The sequence below is a fragment of the Pseudophryne corroboree genome, chromosome 3, assembly GCF_028390025.1.
Source record: "Pseudophryne corroboree isolate aPseCor3 chromosome 3, aPseCor3.hap2, whole genome shotgun sequence".
In the NCBI taxonomy this organism is placed as follows: Eukaryota; Metazoa; Chordata; class Amphibia; order Anura; family Myobatrachidae; genus Pseudophryne; species Pseudophryne corroboree.
The window spans coordinates 234,909,374-234,927,309 of record NC_086446.1 but is presented as its reverse complement, the minus strand read 5'-3'; the positions used below and the strand labels follow the sequence as shown (position 1 = coordinate 234,927,309).

Here is a 17,936-nt window from a genome sequence, read left to right as displayed (position 1 = left end):
TGGTTATACACACAACTATGCCTGAACAAACGCTGTGTGTACGGGCAGTCTTTTGAGTGTCTTCATGGTAGCAATGTTCCCCAAAATAGAGCAAAAAGGATCTGTTTCAAGTTACATTAAATCAATTTCTCTTATTCCTCTTGGTGTACCATTATATTTTTGAGCAGTTACAGTTGTTAGTATCCAGCTCCTGAACCAGAACTACACAACATAGACACGAACTCTTACCATTACAGAGTTGTAGTGATAAACATGTACACAGTATGATATGACTGCTCCTTAATATACCTAATCGAAGCCATTTGTTTCAGCATGGACAAGTCTCTTGAGGTTAGGTGGAGCTCTTCTATTAATTGTAAAGGAGTGAGCAGCACATGATTCTTTGTCTTGTGATACACATTCTTATAATTTACTCAGTGAATTATGAGGTATTATTAAATAAGAATTTACTTACCAATAATTTTATTTCTCATAGTCCGTAGTGGATGCTGGGGACTCCGAAAGGACCATGGGGAATAGCGGCTCCGCAGGAGACTGGGCACAAAGTAAAAGCTTTAGGACTAGCTGGTGTGCACTGGCTCCTCCCCCTATGACCCTCCTCCAAGCCTCAGTTAGGATACTGTGCCCGGACGAGCGTACACAATAAGGAAGGATTTTGAATCCCGGGTAAGACTCATACCAGCCACACCAATCACACCGTACAACTTGTGATCTGAACCCAGTTAACAGCATGATAACAGAAGGAGCCTCTGAAAAGATGGCTCACAACAACAATAACCCGATTTTTGTAACAATAACTATGTACAAGTAATGCAGACAATCCGCACTTGGGATGGGCGCCCAGCATCCACTACGGACTATGAGAAATAGAATTATCGGTAAGTAAATTCTTATTTTCTCTAACGTCCTAGTGGATGCTGGGGACTCCGAAAGGACCATGGGGATTATACCAAAGCTCCCAAACGGGCGGGAGAGTGCGGATGACTCTGCAGCACCGAATGAGAGAACTCCAGGTCCTCCTCAGCCAGGGTATCAAATTTGTAGAATTTAGCAAACGTGTTTGCCCCTGACCAAGTAGCTGCTCGGCAAAGTTGTAAAGCCGAGACCCCTCGGGCAGCCGCCCAAGATGAGCCCACTTTCCGTGTGGAATGGGCTTTTACAGATTTTGGCTGTGGCAGGCCTGCCACAGAATGTGCAAGCTGAATTGTACTACAAATCCAACGAGCAATCGTCTGCTTAGAAGCAGGAGCACCCAGCTTGTTGGGTGCATACAGGATAAACAGCGAGTCAGATTTTCTGACTCCAGCCGTCCTGGAAACATATATTTTCAGGGCCCTGACTACGTCCAGCAACTTGGAATCCTCCAAGTCCCTAGTAGCCGCAGGTACCACAATAGGTTGGTTTAAGTGAAATGCTGAAACCACCTTAGGGAGAAATTGAGGACGAGTCCTCAATTCTGCCCTGTCCGTATGAAAAATTAGGTAAGGGCTTTTATAGGATAAAGCCGCCAATTCTGATACACGCCTGGCTGAAGCCAGGGCTAACAGCATTACCACTTTCCATGTGAGATATTTCAAGTCCACAGTGGTGAGTGGTTCAAACCAATGTGATTTTAGGAATCCCAACACTACATTGAGATCCCAAGGTGCCACTGGAGGCACAAAAGGAGGCTGTATATGCAGTACTCCCTTGACAAACGTCTGAACTTCAGGAACAGAAGCTAGTTCTTTTTGGAAGAATATCGACAGGGCCGAAATTTGAACCTTAATGGACCCTAATTTGAGGCCCATAGACAGTCCTGTTTGCAGGAAATGCAGGAATCGACCCAGTTGAAATTCCTCCGTAGGGGCCTTCCTGGCCTCGCACCACGCAACATATTTACGCCAAATACGGTGATAATGTTGTACGGTTACATCCTTCCTGGCTTTGATCAGGGTAGGGATGACTTCATCCGGAATGCCTTTTTCCTTCAGGATCCGGCGTTCAACCGCCATGCCGTCAAACGCAGCCGCGGTAAGTCTTGGAACAGACATGGTCCCTGCTGGAGCAGGTCCTGTCTTAGAGGTAGAGGCCACGGGTCTTCCGTGAGCATCTCTTGAATTTCCGGGTACCAAGTCCTTCTTGGCCAATCCGAAGCCACGAGTATAGTCTTTACTCCTCTCCTTCTTATGATTCTCAGTACTTTTGGTATGAGAGGAAGAGGAGGGAACACATACACTGACCGGTACACCCACGGTGTTACCAGAGCGTCCACAGCTATTGCCTGAGGGTCCCTTGACCTGGAGCAATATCTGTCCAGTTTTTTGTTGAGGCGAGACGCCATCATGTCCACCTTTGGTTTTTCCCAACGGTTTACAATCATGTGGAAGACTTCTGGGTGAAGTCCCCACTCCCCCGGGTGAAGATCGTGTCTGCTGAGGAAGTCTGCTTCCCAGTTGTCCACTCCCGGAATGAACACTGCTGACAGTGCTATCACATGATTTTCCGCCCAGCGAAGAATCCTTGCCACTTCCGTCATTGCCTTCCTGCTTCTTGTGCCGCCCTGTCTGTTTACGTGGGCGACTGCCGTGATGTTGTCCGACTGGATCAATACAGGCTGACCCTGAAGCAGAGGCCTTGCCTGACTTAGGGCATTGTAAATGGCCCTTAGTTCCAGGATATTTATGTGAAGTGACGTTTCCATGCTTGACCACAAGCCCTGGAAATTTTTTCCCTGTGTGACTGCTCCCCAGCCTCTCAGGCTGGCATCCGTGGTCACCAGGACCCAATCCTGAATGCCGAATCTGCGGCCCTCTAGGAGATGAGCACTCTGTAACCACCACAGGAGAGACACCCTTGTCCTTGGAGACAGGGTTATCCGCTGATGCATTTGAAGATGCGATCCGGACCATTTGTCTAGCAGATCCAACTGAAAAGTTCTTGCGTGGAATCTGCCGAATGGAATCGCTTCGTAAGAAGCCACCATCTTTCCCAGGACCCTTGTGCACTGATGCACTGACACCTGGCCTGGTCTTAGGAGTTTCCTGACTAGGTCGGATAACTCCCTGGCTTTCTCTTCCGGGAGAAACACCTTTTTCTGTACTGTGTCCAGAATCATCCCTAGGAACAGCAGACGTGTCGTCGGAATCAGCTGCGATTTTGGAATATTTAGAATCCATCCGTGCTGTCGTAGTACTATTTGAGATAGTGCTACTCCGACCTCTAACTGTTCTCTGGACCGTGCCCTTATCAGGAGATCGTCCAAGTAAGGGATAATTAAGACGCCTTTTCTTCGAAGAAGAATCATCATTTCGGCCATTACCTTGGTAAAGACCCGGGGTGCCGTGGACAATCCAAACGGCAGCGTCTGAAACTGATAGTGACAGTTCTGTACCACAAACCTGAGGTACCCTTGGTGAGAAGGGCAAATTGGGACATGGAGGTAAGCATCCTTGATGTCCAGAGACACCATGTAGTCCCCTTCTTCCAGGTTCGCTATCACTGCTCTGAGTGACTCCATCTTGAACTTGAACCTTTTTATGTAAGTGTTCAAGGCTTTCAGATTTAAAATGGGTCTCACCGAGCCGTCCGGCTTCGGTACCACAAACAGCGTGGAGTAATACCCCTTTCCCTGTTGTAGGAGGGGTACCTTGATTATCACTTGCTGGGAATACAGCTTGTGAATGGCTTCCAATACCGCCTCCCTGTCGGGGGTAGACGGTGGTAAAGCAGACTTCAGGAACCGGCGAGGGGGAGACGTCTCGAATTCCAATTTGTACCCCTGAGATACTACCTGCAGGATCCAGGGGTCCACTTGCGAGTGAGCCCACTGCGCGCTGAAATTCTTGAGACGGGCCCCCACCGTGCCTGAGTCCGCTTGTAAGGCCCCAGCGTCATGCTGAGGACTTGGCAGAAGCGGGGGAAGGCTTCTGTTCGTGGGAAGAAGCTGTCTGTTGCAGTCTTTTTCCCCTTCCTCTGCCCCGGGGCAGATATGAGTGGCCTTTTGCCCGCTTGCCCTTATGGGGACGAAAGGACTGAGCCTGAAAAGACGGTATCTTTTTCTGCTGCGAGGTGACTTGGGTAAAAAGGTGGATTTCCCAGCCGTTGCCGTGGCCACCAGGTCCGATAGACCGCCCCCAAATAACTCCTCCCCTTTATACGGCAATACTTCCATATGCCGTTTGGAATCCGCATCCCCTGACCACTGTCGCGTCCATAATCCTCTTCTGGCAGAAATGGACATCACACTTACTCTTGATGCCAGAGTGCAAATGTCTCTCTGTGCATCTCGCATATATAGGAATGCATCCTTTAAATGCTCTATAGTCAATAATATATTGTCCCTGTCCAGATTATCAATATTTTCAGTCAGGGAATCCGACCAAGCCACCCCAGCACTGCACATCCAGGCTGAGGCGATTGCTGGTCGCAGTATAACACCAGTATGTGTGTATATACTTTTAAGGATATTTTCCAGCCTCCTATCTGCTGGCTCCTTAAGGGCGGCCGTTTCTGGAGACGGTAACGCCACTTGTTTTGATAAGCGTGTGAGCGCCTTCAATTCATCTGATTCAGGAAAAACTACGGGTAGTTTTTTCACACCCCACATAATACCCCTTTTTGTGGTACTTGCAGTATCAGAGATGTGCAAAACCTCCTTCATTGCCGTGATCATGTAACGTGTGGCCCTACTGGAAAATACGTTTGTTTCTTCACCGTCGACACTGGAGTCAGTGTCTGTGTCTGGGTCCGTGTCGACCCACTGAGGTAACGGGCGTTTAATAGCCCCTGACGGTGTTTGAGACGCCTGGACAGGCACTAACTGAGCTGCCGGCTGTCTCATGTCGTCAACAGTTTTCTGTAACGTGCCGACACTGTCACGTAATTCCTTAATTACGGCCATCCATTCAGGTGTCGACTCCCTAGGGGGTGACTTCACCATTATAGGCAATTGCTCCACCTCCACATCATTTTCCTCCTCATACATGTCGACACACACGTACCGACACCCAGCACACACACAGGGAATGCTCTGATAGAGGACAGGACCCACTTAGCCCCTTGGGGAGACAGAGGGAGAGTTTGCCAGCACACACCAGAGCGCTATATATGTATAGGGACAACCTTACAATAAGTGTCTATCCCTTACAGCTGCTTATATCTGTTATTTTGCCAAATAAGTGCCCCCCTCTCTTTTTTACCCTGTTTCTGTAGTTGCAGGATGCAGGGGAGATTCTGGGAGCCTTCCTACCAGCGGAGCTGTGTGGGAAAAATGGCGCTGTGTGCTGAGGAGATAGGCCCCGCCCCCTTCACGGCGGGCTCTTCTCCCGCTTTTTACTGGAAAACTGGCAGGGGTTAAATACATCCATATAGCCCAGGAGCTATATGTGATGTATTTTTTGCCAAATAAGGTAAATTCATTGCTTCCCAGGGCGCCCCCCCCCAGCGCCCTGCACCGTCAGTGACCGAAGTGTGAAGTGTGCTGAGAGCAATGGCGCACAGCTGCAGTGCTGTGCGCTACCTTATGAAGACAGGAAAGTCTTCTGCCGCCGATTTATGGACCTCTTCTTGCTTCAGCATCTGTAAGGGGGCCGGCGGCGCGGCTCCGGGACCCATCCATGGCTGGGCCTGTGATCGTCCCTCTGGAGCTAATGTCCAGTAGCCTAAGAAGCCCAATCCACTCTGCACGCAGGTGAGTTCGCTTCTTCTCTCCTTAGTCCCTCGATGCAGTGAGCCTGTTGCCAGCAGGTCTCACTGAAAATAAAAAACCTATTTAAACTTTTACTCTAAGCAGCTCAAAGATTGCACCCTTCTCGTTCGGGCACAAAATCTTAACTGAGGCTTGGAGGAGGGTCATAGGGGGAGGAGCCAGTGCACACCAGCTAGTCCTAAAGCTTTTACTTTGTGCCCAGTCTCCTGCGGAGCCGCTATTCCCCATGGTCCTTTCGGAGTCCCCAGCATCCACTAGGACGTTAGAGAAAGTATGTTAACAATTTAGCAAAAATGTTTAATTTAATGAGAGATGAGATTCCATTATATAAGATGGAGCCTGCCACCTTTTAAGCCCCAGAGACAGCCCAGATTGCTATGTAAAACCATCAGAGAAGACATGACTGTGTTGCCAGCTCAGGTGTGAGAAAGGAGGTGCAACAACAGAAAGAACTATCAAAGACCAGTCTTAAATGACGCACAAAGTTATCCTTTATGTATAAAACTACTGTAACAGGTAAAATTGTTTTTGTCACGTAAATGCAGAAATTCAAGTGATTTTGAACGCTTGTCATTTTTTATGATGTCAAGCTATACATAATATAGTATACTTTACTAGGAGCAACATGGGTTATGTTACAGATTTCAGTTGTCTAGTTACGTTGTCTAGAATAGACAGAAACCCAGAAGCAGCCTGTATTGAATTTTCACATCCAGGGGGTGCTCACAGACAAGTAACCTGAATCCCGATTAGCCTGGTTCATAAAGTCACATCACTATAAGGAAATATCAAGCCAGTGTATACGGAATTAGATATCATGTAGAGAACTACCTAATTCTGTAGCTGCTACAGAACCTCTTTGGAGATAGTACAGTACTAGATCAGCACTGATTGCAGTGACTGAGCCCTCAGATTACAAAGGTGTTATATTTGCAGACATTGCAAGCATGACTAGGATTATGATAGCTGTCGAATTAGGAATTGGACATAGAGGAGCAGCCCTGGTTGTGTCCCTTGTGACCTGAAGTCAGCTGGTATGGTAATAACCCTACTCCCATCCCCCACACTAATTCTCCACCTCCTCCTCATTACCAGCTCTGGCTGCTTTTGCAAATCATGCTGCCAGCAGCAGCCTTCCATGCACGGCTCCCTCACTGTGCTATAAACACAGGAGTTCACCTGAGGGTAGCAGAATCCTCTCCTGCCCTCCACAACACCCCCTCCTTCTATATCTAGCGACCTACTAAAAATAAACCCCCCAGTGCAAAGCACTAAGCCTCATTGTCCCCTGTTGTTGCAGGCGGCGCCGCACGGCTTGTCGGGGGATGTAGTTCTCACCCCTGGCGGCTCGGGCTGGCGTTAAGGCTCCGAGAACTACAACTCCCAAGAGCCCCCGCGGGAGGACGGAACTCTGCCTGCCCGGGGAGTGTTTGCCATTTAAATAAACAGCGAGGAAAATGGCGGAGTGTTCGGTAGGGGAATAAAGGAGCAAAAAAAAAAGGAGAGAGGCAGCTGCGTGAGTACATCTCTTTTACCCTCCCAGGGGCTTTTCTCTTCTTAGCATGCCTTGACCTGCAATGTGCTACCCCTGTTCTTAGCCCTCATAGGGATGTATACTGGCTGGCTGCAAACTTTAGGGATTTTGGGGGAAAGCTGTCACCCTGAGCTGTAGAAACCTGCTGTGCACTTGAGCAAGTTGCAGCTTCCTCCGCCCCTCACTGTCTGCATATGACTGGGGACACGGGAGCTGGCTGGTTGCAGACTATGTTGCTGGATTATGTTTATTATTAGATTTGTACATTTAAAAAGTTGACTTGCAACATAAAACTTGTTCCAATCTGATGGACACTCTGCATCCTTATTGCAACACCCGAGTTACACTGTGCATTGCATTTTTTTTTTAATTTGCCATACTGATGTACAATATTATTTTTCTTTTTCCTGGATTACATTGCTTCCCTGTTCATTATTCATGCAGCCCATAGCTAAGTACATGACTTGATCTATTTACAGATTACCTTTTTTTTAACCCCCTTTAATTGCTGGATTGAATGTCCTGATCGCTTCATTATTTAACAAATCCAATTTCTTCTCTGCATATGCTGTTGCCTACTTCATGTGATCCTCCAGGTTTAAATGAATATTTCCCATGGAGTAAATATTGTACGTCCTATTGCTGGAATGCTGTGGAGACTTGTGTAGTAGTTAATACTGGCAGTGATGTGACTTGTCACAATTTCAGGGCTTTACCTTTACTGCTGAATAAAATGGGGTCTATTAATCTATTCCTGATCTGTCATTAAGCATGTCTTGTTATACTGTGGAGCTGGGGGTGGTTAGTATCACCTGCATACAGTACTCTGAATAACCTAGCCTGCTCTGAGATAATAGCTTGTGTTAACCCTCCTGTTACTGGATTTGTTTTATATGTTAAGTACATCTTAATCCGGTGTGCGCTGGGCGGTTTAGCTAAGGTATTGTTTGCTAGATAGTAGGGGGGTGGCATGGTGGAGTTATTTTACTGCAGTGCTTTGACATTGGTGGCCGCTATATAGCCCTCAGTAGACGATGCTCTGTCTTGCTTCTCTCATTTAGCTGGGAGTGGAGGCTTCACCTTGCTCCCTTCTTTGATTTTTTTTTTTTTTTTTTTAATTAATTGACACTTACTGAGATGGCTGATCTGTACCAGCAAGTGCCTCTGAAGTTATCTCTCATCTACCTATTTTTTTTCCTATTAACAAAAGATTAAACTATCTGTTTCGACCTATATCACCTTTAAGGGTTTTTGCCTCCTCCCTGAGTTAAAGTCTCGGTGCCAACAAAACCTGTTTTCTTTTCTCTATGTGCACTCAGCAAACAAGGCAAGCAGGTCCTAACCCTGATGCCTCCCATTCCTCCTGCTGCTCAGAGGCTCACTAACAAGGGCTGGAAGCATGGCTTCTATTTGGCTTTCTCATTAAGTGAACAATGTTCCTGCTGGAGAGGGGGACACTGCAATTGTGCTCTTTGTTTGTGGAAGCTGAGCCCTTTCAGCGAGCATGATGTTCAAGGTTGCCTCAGGTCCTACATGGAAATGAGTGCAATTGGGGTTGTTATGGACCCAAATGATAGATTCTGTTACTCGCGGGTGGTGCACAGTCCTATTACTGATGGCATCTTTTGGAATGTCAACATGATTGGAGAGGCTAAACTGTAGTCATTACTAGAAGCCCATAGTTATCTGCTTGTAGAACCAGATCATATGACCTTACATGTCTGTTATCATTTTGCAATCCTTAAGCTTCTCCCTACTGTACGTGTGAAATCCTTTCCTACCCTGCCAAAACGCCTTCAGTTGGACATTGCTTTGTCAGCCATGGAGGGTTAATTTGACAGCAAGTGGCAAGTTGTTTCCTGGTATCTGATTGGCTGGCCAGTAAAAAGTGCCAGTAGCATTGCACAGCTACAGCTCTATCATAACTTTAGTGAACGCTGTTTATAAAATGTACAATAAAAGGATTAGATTATACAGCTACATAATTTTTATACGAGGCAGGTGCCATTCTAGCCATACTGCAAGCTTCTTCAGTTGACCAATGGATGTAGTTAACTCTTTGGTGTATCTTCTCCATATGTGGTAACTGAAGAGGGCATGATGGTATGTGCATAGAGATTATTTTATTTATTCCCAGTTATTTATATAGCACACACATATTCTGCAGCACTTTACAGAGAATATTTGGCCATTCAAATCAGTACCTACCCCAGTGGAGCTTGCAGTCTATTTTCCCTACCACATGTACACACACTCATGATAAGGTTTATTTTGATGGGAGCCAATTAACCTACCAGTATATTTTTGTTGGAGGAAACCGGAGTACCCGAAGGAAGCCCACGCAAGCACATGGAGAACATACAAATCCCACACAGTTAGGGCCATGGTGGGAATTGAACCCATGAGGGGGAGGGGAACCGGCATTGGAGACTTTCCTACACTTTTTGGCTGGCTGTCTAGTAAACGGGTCTCGGGTCGCATCGACCCGGGAATACGTTTACGCAGCCACTGATTTGGTATTTAACCTGGGAATAACACTGCTTATAACCCAGTTGAATTTGGACTTGGCGCTTTCACGCCGCACACTGACCCGGGTCAGTACTGGGTAATTTGTGCGATGTGAAAGGGGTATAAGTTACATCTGTTTATTGCTCATATGGTGAGTGAATCTGCACATACGTTGGCAGTGTGTGGTCGAATTAGCTTTAGATCTAATTATTTGGTGGGGTGGCCTGTGACTAGATGGTAATCAGCTTGTGGCTACACACTGGCAGAGTGCAGTCATTAGCAAACTAGATATCCCGTTTACCTCGATAGGGTCCTGATCAATCTCAATGGGGTCGATTCAATTCGGCAACTTAAGAATAGCGCCGGGAATTAGCTCCCAACGCTATTCAATTCAGCTGCTAGTGACCCGCAATTGTCGGGAATTCTTCTCTCATCCCCGGGGGATGAGAGAAGAAACCCGACAAAAGTGCTGCCTCGCGGCCGGCGCGAGGCTGATTCTGTCGGGAATCAGCCTCGCGCCGGGGAGTTAAGTCGGAGAATGCCCGTTCTCCCGACAATTCAACCTGTTTAGTCGGCAAAAACGGGCCATCGCCGACTTAACTGGAGCTGAATTGAATAGCGTTGGGAGCTAATTCCCGGCTCTATTCATAACTTGCCGAATTGAATCGACCCCTATGAGTTGTTGGTTTGTAATTGTTGTTCGTGAGTCCACACATACAGCAATATGCGTGACTTACATCTAAAATTGGTATGTGTTGCTGAAACATATTTATATTGACTAACAAACGGGAGTAAAAGTTAGTGAAAACTTTAGACACCGTTGGAGGAGGCATGTAGTAAATAGTTTAACTATAGAATAGTGGTTAGATTTACAAAATAAGTGGGGAATTAAATTAGCTGGCTCCCGATGGAGCAATTCAATTGTTGCTCCTTTTTGGTGCAAACACTTTTGCGCACAGCCCCCTGAGTTGGCAAACAGAAATGAGCGAAAAGTGACCTGTTTCTGTTTCCAAATGACAGTTTTTGCGTTACACCCAGAAATTTAGACTTGTTCTGTCTGGGCGCAATCGGCACGAAACCCCTCCTTTAAAAGAAAAACTTTTGAATTACACGCTGTGATCTCCCGTCACTTTAGATGGGAGATAGGGCATGTGGCTGGCACTAATAACAATTGAATCTCCTCCTAAGATTGGGCTATATTTTTAATTTTTAACCATTAACAAATTTGAATTTCCCTTTTAGCTATGGAGCACAAATTTTCCAAGAAATTATTTCAGCAATTAGTACCAGTAAATTATACAGTTGGGGTCATTAATGATTTAGTATCTACTATTCCCTCTCTCCCTGTTAAACTGGCAACAGCATCATTGAGTACTTTGCTATTAATGTACTGCAGGTAAATCCATTTCTTAGTTCAACAGAGTAGTAAAGAAATAGGGAAGAAATTGAACTTCTGTATTGTAATATGTAAAAATAAGTTAAGTGAATGATATAGAACCATGTTCAGTTTTTCCTTTGGTAATGTACTTCTAACAGCTGTAGTACACTGCCGCTTCAGACTAGCAGACATAGGTGACTTATGTCAGAGCAGTAGGTCTAGATGTTATCCATGCATTTTGATAATATATTATAACCCAACAATTTAAACATTGCAGAAATAACTACAACTGGTAATTACAGTATTTGTGACACGTTCAGGGCCAGATTATCAGTGGTGGATGGAGCTCCAGGCCTCCACATAAATATAGGCCCATCATAATGATGACCAGCCACCAGCTGCCATGTTTGGCTATAAATCATATTGAAATTGTAATTCTATTCATAAATGATGCAGTTTTTATAGCTTTACATATGTTGGGAGATATTGGAGATGATAGTGTAAAGGCATACACACCTACTTGGCATTAGCCACACCCACACAGCACTGGTCACACCTCTTCTGCTTCTCATAGTAGGCCGTTGAACATTTTAAGCCCCATGTTTAGAGGATGCTTTTATTGCAGCCCTCAGTGGGGCGCTTAGTTTAGTATGTAACTCACTGTGATGATCACAGCAAAATAAAAGCCAGGTATTAAATAGGTACCAATTTGTGTCTTTAACTAAATGTAAATGTATAAAAAAAGCAGCAGTCTATTCCCAAAATTGGATTTGCCACCCAGAATTAGGAACAATACAATAAGTAGTTTGGATGGTGCTGATAATGTGATCCTTTCAGAGGAAGGCATATTACATGCAAAACAAGTGTGTATTATGAAGAAGACGAGAGTCTGTAGCTTTATGAGAATCTTTTCATACCAAGTTAAGTTCTCCTCCATTAGTCACTAGATCATAATGCTTATTGTTACTTATTGTAAGCTGAGCTGCTTCAACCTGCACGTGCATACACACTGGGTGTCTTTGCCCAGCATGTATGCACAGCGATGATCGTGAACATCGCTGTAAGAAAATATCTCTGTGCATACATACTGAGCTATTTTCCCTGTGCCCAGCGATGTTCTGGGGGGAAGCACTTTCCACAGTAGGAGACTTTCAAACAGATGGCGGCGGCTGGCAATGATGCGGGAGCACGCGTCAGCACTCATCGCCTGCCCATACACACTGGCCGAGTTTGAGCTCAAAGTAGCTCAAAATGCCAAAGGTGAGATACTTGGAGCTCAAAATCGGCTAGTGTGTATGGGCCTACAGGATTTTGAGCACACTATTGTAATCATAAGAGATCAACTAGATGGTAAAAATATCTTATATTTGCAGATATTCAAACATCTCTAAATACAATGTAATAATAGTACGGACAATAATGGTGCAGGTCAATAGCTGAGATGTAATATGCTGTATTCGCATTGGACTTTTTGTAGGTATCTGTAATGTCCCTTGCCTTTTTAAATTATAATATTAGCACCATCAAAACTACTGTTAATCAGTCTGCCCAACTTTTAATAATGTTGCATGTAAATCTAATGTCAATTGACTCCTCTTAAATCATGGTTGATCGGTTTAAACCATGGCATTGTTTAAAAAACAAAACAACAAACACTTTTTTTATTATTATGTTGTGACTACAGGCACGGCGCCGTGACTACTTGTAAAAAAAAAAAAAAAAAAAAGCCTAATAAGGTAATCTTGTGGTCTTCATTTGAGTGAGATGAACCAATGCAGTGAATTCTCACACACAACAGAGAAATAGGGAGGATGAACCAGATCAGAGAAGTACTAAGTCGGCCTAGTATCAGCTAAAACTCCACAAACTCCTCTCCTAACAATCCTATAGGATAGGAGAAATTCGCAACTATCATTCTTATTTTCAATTTCATCTATCTCTGAGTGTGCGTTGTATGTTTTTATAGGCGCACAAAAGAAGCTCGGCATTAGTGAACACGCTTGAGACTAGGCGTATATAGAAGGTCTGTTTAACGTGACTGCAGCAACAACGAGGGAGGACACATCTGTAATAGGAATAATGAGGAGTAAAAACTTTATTGTATTGCATGATGTAGAATAAATCACATTCTGGAAATAAATGCATTCTGTAAAGAATACTATAGTAAGGTCTGTTTACTAAGACCTGGAGAGTGATAAGGTGGACTGAGGTAAAGTACCAGCCAATAAGCTCTCTGCCATTTTACAGGCTGTGTTTGAAAAATAACAGGAGCTGGTTGGTTGATACTTTTATCTCTGTCCACTTTCTCTTCAAGGCTTAATAGATGGACCCCATGGTTTCTAATACATAGCAATGGTTCACAGTATTAATGTAATAAGCGGGATAAAAAAAAAAAAATAATCATGAAAACATTAATAGAAAACAAAACCTGGTTTGAACCAGAAGGTGTTTTGTATATATATATATTTTTTTTTAAGTGTTTTTCCCCCAAACCCTGTCTTAAATACATACAGTGTAGCTACCTTTAGTAAATGTAGTTTACTCCACTGATGCAGTACTCTGGTGCCTTTGGAGAACGCTGCATTAAACTGATTTGCTTATGTTCCGAAAAACTTTCTAGGCCTTTCAGAGACTTGAAGCATTATTTTGCTGAAAAAGGCCATTGGCAGATTGATACAGTTACTGATGAGCTCTGTCATGGCAGCACAGTTCACATGTTCTGTGGCATTTTTCATTGGTGACTCCAGGCAGGAAAGATCTGTGGTTTTCACCATATTCTTCTTCCTTACATAGGGGTCGATTCAATTCGGCAACAGATGAATAGCGCGGGGAATTAGCTCCCGACGCTATTCAATTCAGCTACTTTCTCTATCGTCCTAGTGGATGCTGGGGTTCCTGAAAGGACCATGGGGAATAGCGGCTCCGCAGGAGACAGGGCACAAAAAGTAAAGCTTTTTCCGATCAGGTGGTGTGCACTGGCTCCTCCCCCTATGACCCTCCTCCAGACTCCAGTTAGATTTTTGTGCCCGGCCGAGAAGGGTGCAATCTAGGTGGCTCTCCTAAAGAGCTGCTTAGAGAAAGTTTAGCTAGGTTTTTTATTTTACAGTGATTCCTGCTGGCAACAGGATCACTGCAGCGAGGGACTGAGGGGAGAAGGAGTCAACTCACCTGCGTGCAGGATGGATTGGTTTCTTGGCTACTGGACATCAAGCTCCAGAGGGACAATCACAGGTACAGCCTGGATGGTCACCGGAGCCACGCCGCCGGCCCCCTTGCAGATGCTGAAATCAGAAGAGGTCCAGAATCGGCGGCTGAAGACTCCTGCAGTCTTCTAAAGGTAGCGCACAGCACTGCAGCTGTGCGCCATTTTCCTCTCAGCACACTTCACACGGCAGTCACTGAGGGTGCAGGGCGCTGGGAGGGGGGCGCCCTGGGAGGCAAATGAGTACCTATAAAGGCTAAAAATACCTCACATATAGCCCTAGAGGCTATATGGAGATATTTAACCCCTGCCTAATTTTTCTAAATAGCGGGAGACGAGCCCGCCGGAAAAGGGGCGGGGCCTATCTCCTCAGCACACGGCGCCATTTCCTCTCACAGCTCCGCTGGTCAGGACGGCTCCCAAGTCTCTCCCCTGCACTGCACTACAGAAACAGGGTAAAACAGAGAGGGGGGGGCACATTTATGGCGATATTTTGATATAACAAAGCAGCTATAAGGGAGCACTTATTATAAGGCTATCCCTGATATATATACTGTATAGCGCTTTTGGTGTGTGCTGGCAAACTCTCCCTCTGTCTCCCCAAAGGGCTAGTGGGTCCTGTCTTCGTTAGGAGCATTCCCTGTGTGTCTGCTGTGTGTCGGTACGTGTGTGTCGACATGTATGAGGACGATATTGGTGTGGAGGCGGAGCAATTGCCAAATATGAGGATGTCACCCCCTAGGGAGTCGACACCAGAATGGATGCCTTTATTTATGGAACTACGGGATAGTGTCAACACGCTAAAGCAGTCGTTTGACGACATGAGACGGCCGGACAATCAATTAGTGCCTGTCCAGGCGACTCAAACACCGTCAGGGGCTGTGAAACGCCCTTTGCCTCAGTCGGTCGACACAGACCCAGACACAGGCGATGACTCCAGTGGTGACGGTGACGAATCAACCGTATTTTCCAGTAGGGCCACACGTTATATGATTTTGGCAATGAAGGAGGCGTTACATTTAGCTGATACTACAGGTACCACTAAACAGGGTATTATGTGGGGTATGAAAAAACTACCTATAGTTTTTCCTGAATCAGAAGAACTAAATGACGTGTGTAATGAAGCGTGGGTTGCCCCTGATAAAAAGCTGATAATTTCAAAGAAATTATTGGCATTATACCCTTTCCCGCCAGAGGTTAGGGAGCGCTGGGAAACACCTCCTAGGGTGGACAAGGCGCTAACACGCTTATCTAAACAAGTGGCGTTACCCTCTCCTGAGACGGCCGCACTTAAAGATCCATCAGATAGGAGGATGGAAAATATCCAAAAAAGTATATACACACATGCAGGTGTTATACTACGACCAGCTGTAGCGACTGCCTGGATGGGCAGTGCGGGGGTAGTTTGGTCAGAATCCCTGATTGAAAATATTGATACCCTGGACAGGGACAATATTTTACTGTCGTTAGAACAAATAAAGGATGCATTTCTTTATATGCGTGATGCACAGAGGGATATATGCACACTGGCATCACGGGTAAGTGCTATGTCCATTTCGGCCAGAAGAGCTTTATGGACGCGACAGTGGACAGGCGATGCGGATTCAAAACGGCATATGGAAGTTTTGCCGTATAAAGGGGAGGAGTTATTTGGAGTCGGTCTATCAGATTTGGTGGCCACGGCTACAGCCGGGAAATCCACCTTTCTACCTCAAGTCACTCCCCAACAGAAAAAGGCACCGACTTTCAACTGCAGCCCTTTCGTTCCTTTAAAAATAAGAGAGCAAAGGGCTATTCATATCTGCCACGAGGCAAAGGTCGAGGGAAGAGACAGCAACACGCAGCTCCTTCCCAGGATCAGAAGCCCTCCCCGGCTTCTACAAAAGCCTCAGCATGACGCTGGGGCTTCTCAAGCGGACTCGGGGACCGTGGGGGGTCGTCTCAAAAATTACAGCGCGCAGTGGGCTCACTCGCAAGTAGATCCCTGGATCCTGCAGATATCTCAGGGATACAGGTTGGAATTAGAGACAGATCCACCTCGCCGTTTCCTGAAGTCTGCTTTACCAACGTCCCCCTCCGAAAGGGAGACGGTGTTGGAAGCCATTCACAAGCTGTACTCTCAGCAGGTGATAGTCAAGGTACCTCTTCTGCAACAAGGGAAGGGGTATTATTCCACTCTTTTTGTGGTACCGAAGCCGGATGGCTCGGTAAGGCCTATTCTAAATCTGAAGTCCTTGAACCTGTACATAAAGAAGTTCAAGTTCAAAATGGAGTCACTCAGAGCAGTGATAGCGAACCTGGAAGAGGGGGACTTTATGGTATCCTTGGACATCAAGGATGCGTATCTCCACGTTCCAATTTACCCCTCACACCAGGGGTACCTCAGGTTCGTTGTACAAAACTGTCACTATCAGTTTCAGACGCTGCCGTTCGGATTGTCCACGGCACCTCGGATCTTTACAAAGGTAATGGCCGAGATGATGATTCTTCTTCGAAGAAAAGGCGTATTAATTATCCCATACTTGGACGATCTCCTAATAAGGGCGAGGTCCAGAGAACAGCTAGAGATGGGATTAGCACTGTCTCAGGAAGTGCTAAAACAGCACGGGTGGATTCTGAATATTCCAAAATCCCAGTTAATGCCGACAACTCGTCTGCTGTTCCTAGGGATGATTCTGGACACGGTTCAGAAAAAGGTTTTTCTCCCGGAGGAAAAAGCCAAGGAGTTATCCGAGCTTGTCAGGAACCTCCTAAAACCAGGAAAGGTGTCTGTACATCAATGCACAAGAGTCCTGGGAAAAATGGTGGCTTCTTACGAAGCAATTCCATTCGGCAGATTCCACGCAAGAATTTTCCAAAGGGATCTGTTGAAAAAATGGTCAGGGTCGCATCTTCAGATGCACCTGCGGATAACCCTGTCTCCAAGGACAAGGGTGTCTCTTCTGTGGTGGTTGCAGAGTGCTCATCTATTGGAGGGCCGCAGATTCGGCATACAGGATTGGATCCTGGTGACCACGGACGCCAGCCTGAGAGGCTGGGGAGCAGTCACACAAGGAAGAAACTTCCAGGGAGTATGGACGAGCCTGGAAACGTCTCTTCACATAAACATTCTGGAACTAAGAGCAATATACAATGCTCTAAGCCAGGCAGAACCTCTGCTTCAGGGAAAACCGGTGTTGATCCAGTCGGACAACATCACGGCAGTCGCCCATGTGAACAGACAGGGCGGCACAAGAAGCAGGAGTGCAATGGCAGAAGCTGCAAGGATTCTTCGCTGGGCAGAGAATCATGTGATAGCACTGTCAGCAGTGTTCATCCCGGGAGTGGACAACTGGGAAGCAGACTTCCTCAGCAGACACGATCTTCACCCGGGAGAGTGGGGACTTCATCCAGAAGTCTTCCACATGCTGGTAACCCGTTGGGAAAGACCAATGGTGGACATGATGGCGTCTCGCCTCAACAAAAAACTGGACAGGTATTGCGCCAGGTCAAGAGATCCGCAGGCAATAGCTGTGGACGCGCTGGTAACGCCTTGGGTGTACCAGTCGGTGTATGTGTTTCCTCCTCTGCCTCTCATACCAAAAGTATTGAGAATTATACGGCAAAGAGGCGTAAGAACGATACT

At 46.0% G+C, this 17,936-nt stretch overlaps 1 protein-coding gene across 3 annotated transcripts in view; it reads left to right on the top strand.

Annotated features, from left to right (window-relative positions):
* Positions 1-6,825: 6,825 nt before the first annotated feature.
* NCOA3 (nuclear receptor coactivator 3) overlaps positions 6,826-17,936 on the top strand; it is a 329,159-nt gene continuing 318,048 nt past the window's right edge. For all 3 annotated transcript variants that reach the window (XM_063958907.1, XM_063958905.1, XM_063958906.1), the window contains exon 1: positions 6,826-7,205. The gene's annotated coding sequence lies outside the window, so the exon portion shown is untranslated. The remainder of the gene's footprint in view (positions 7,206-17,936) is intronic.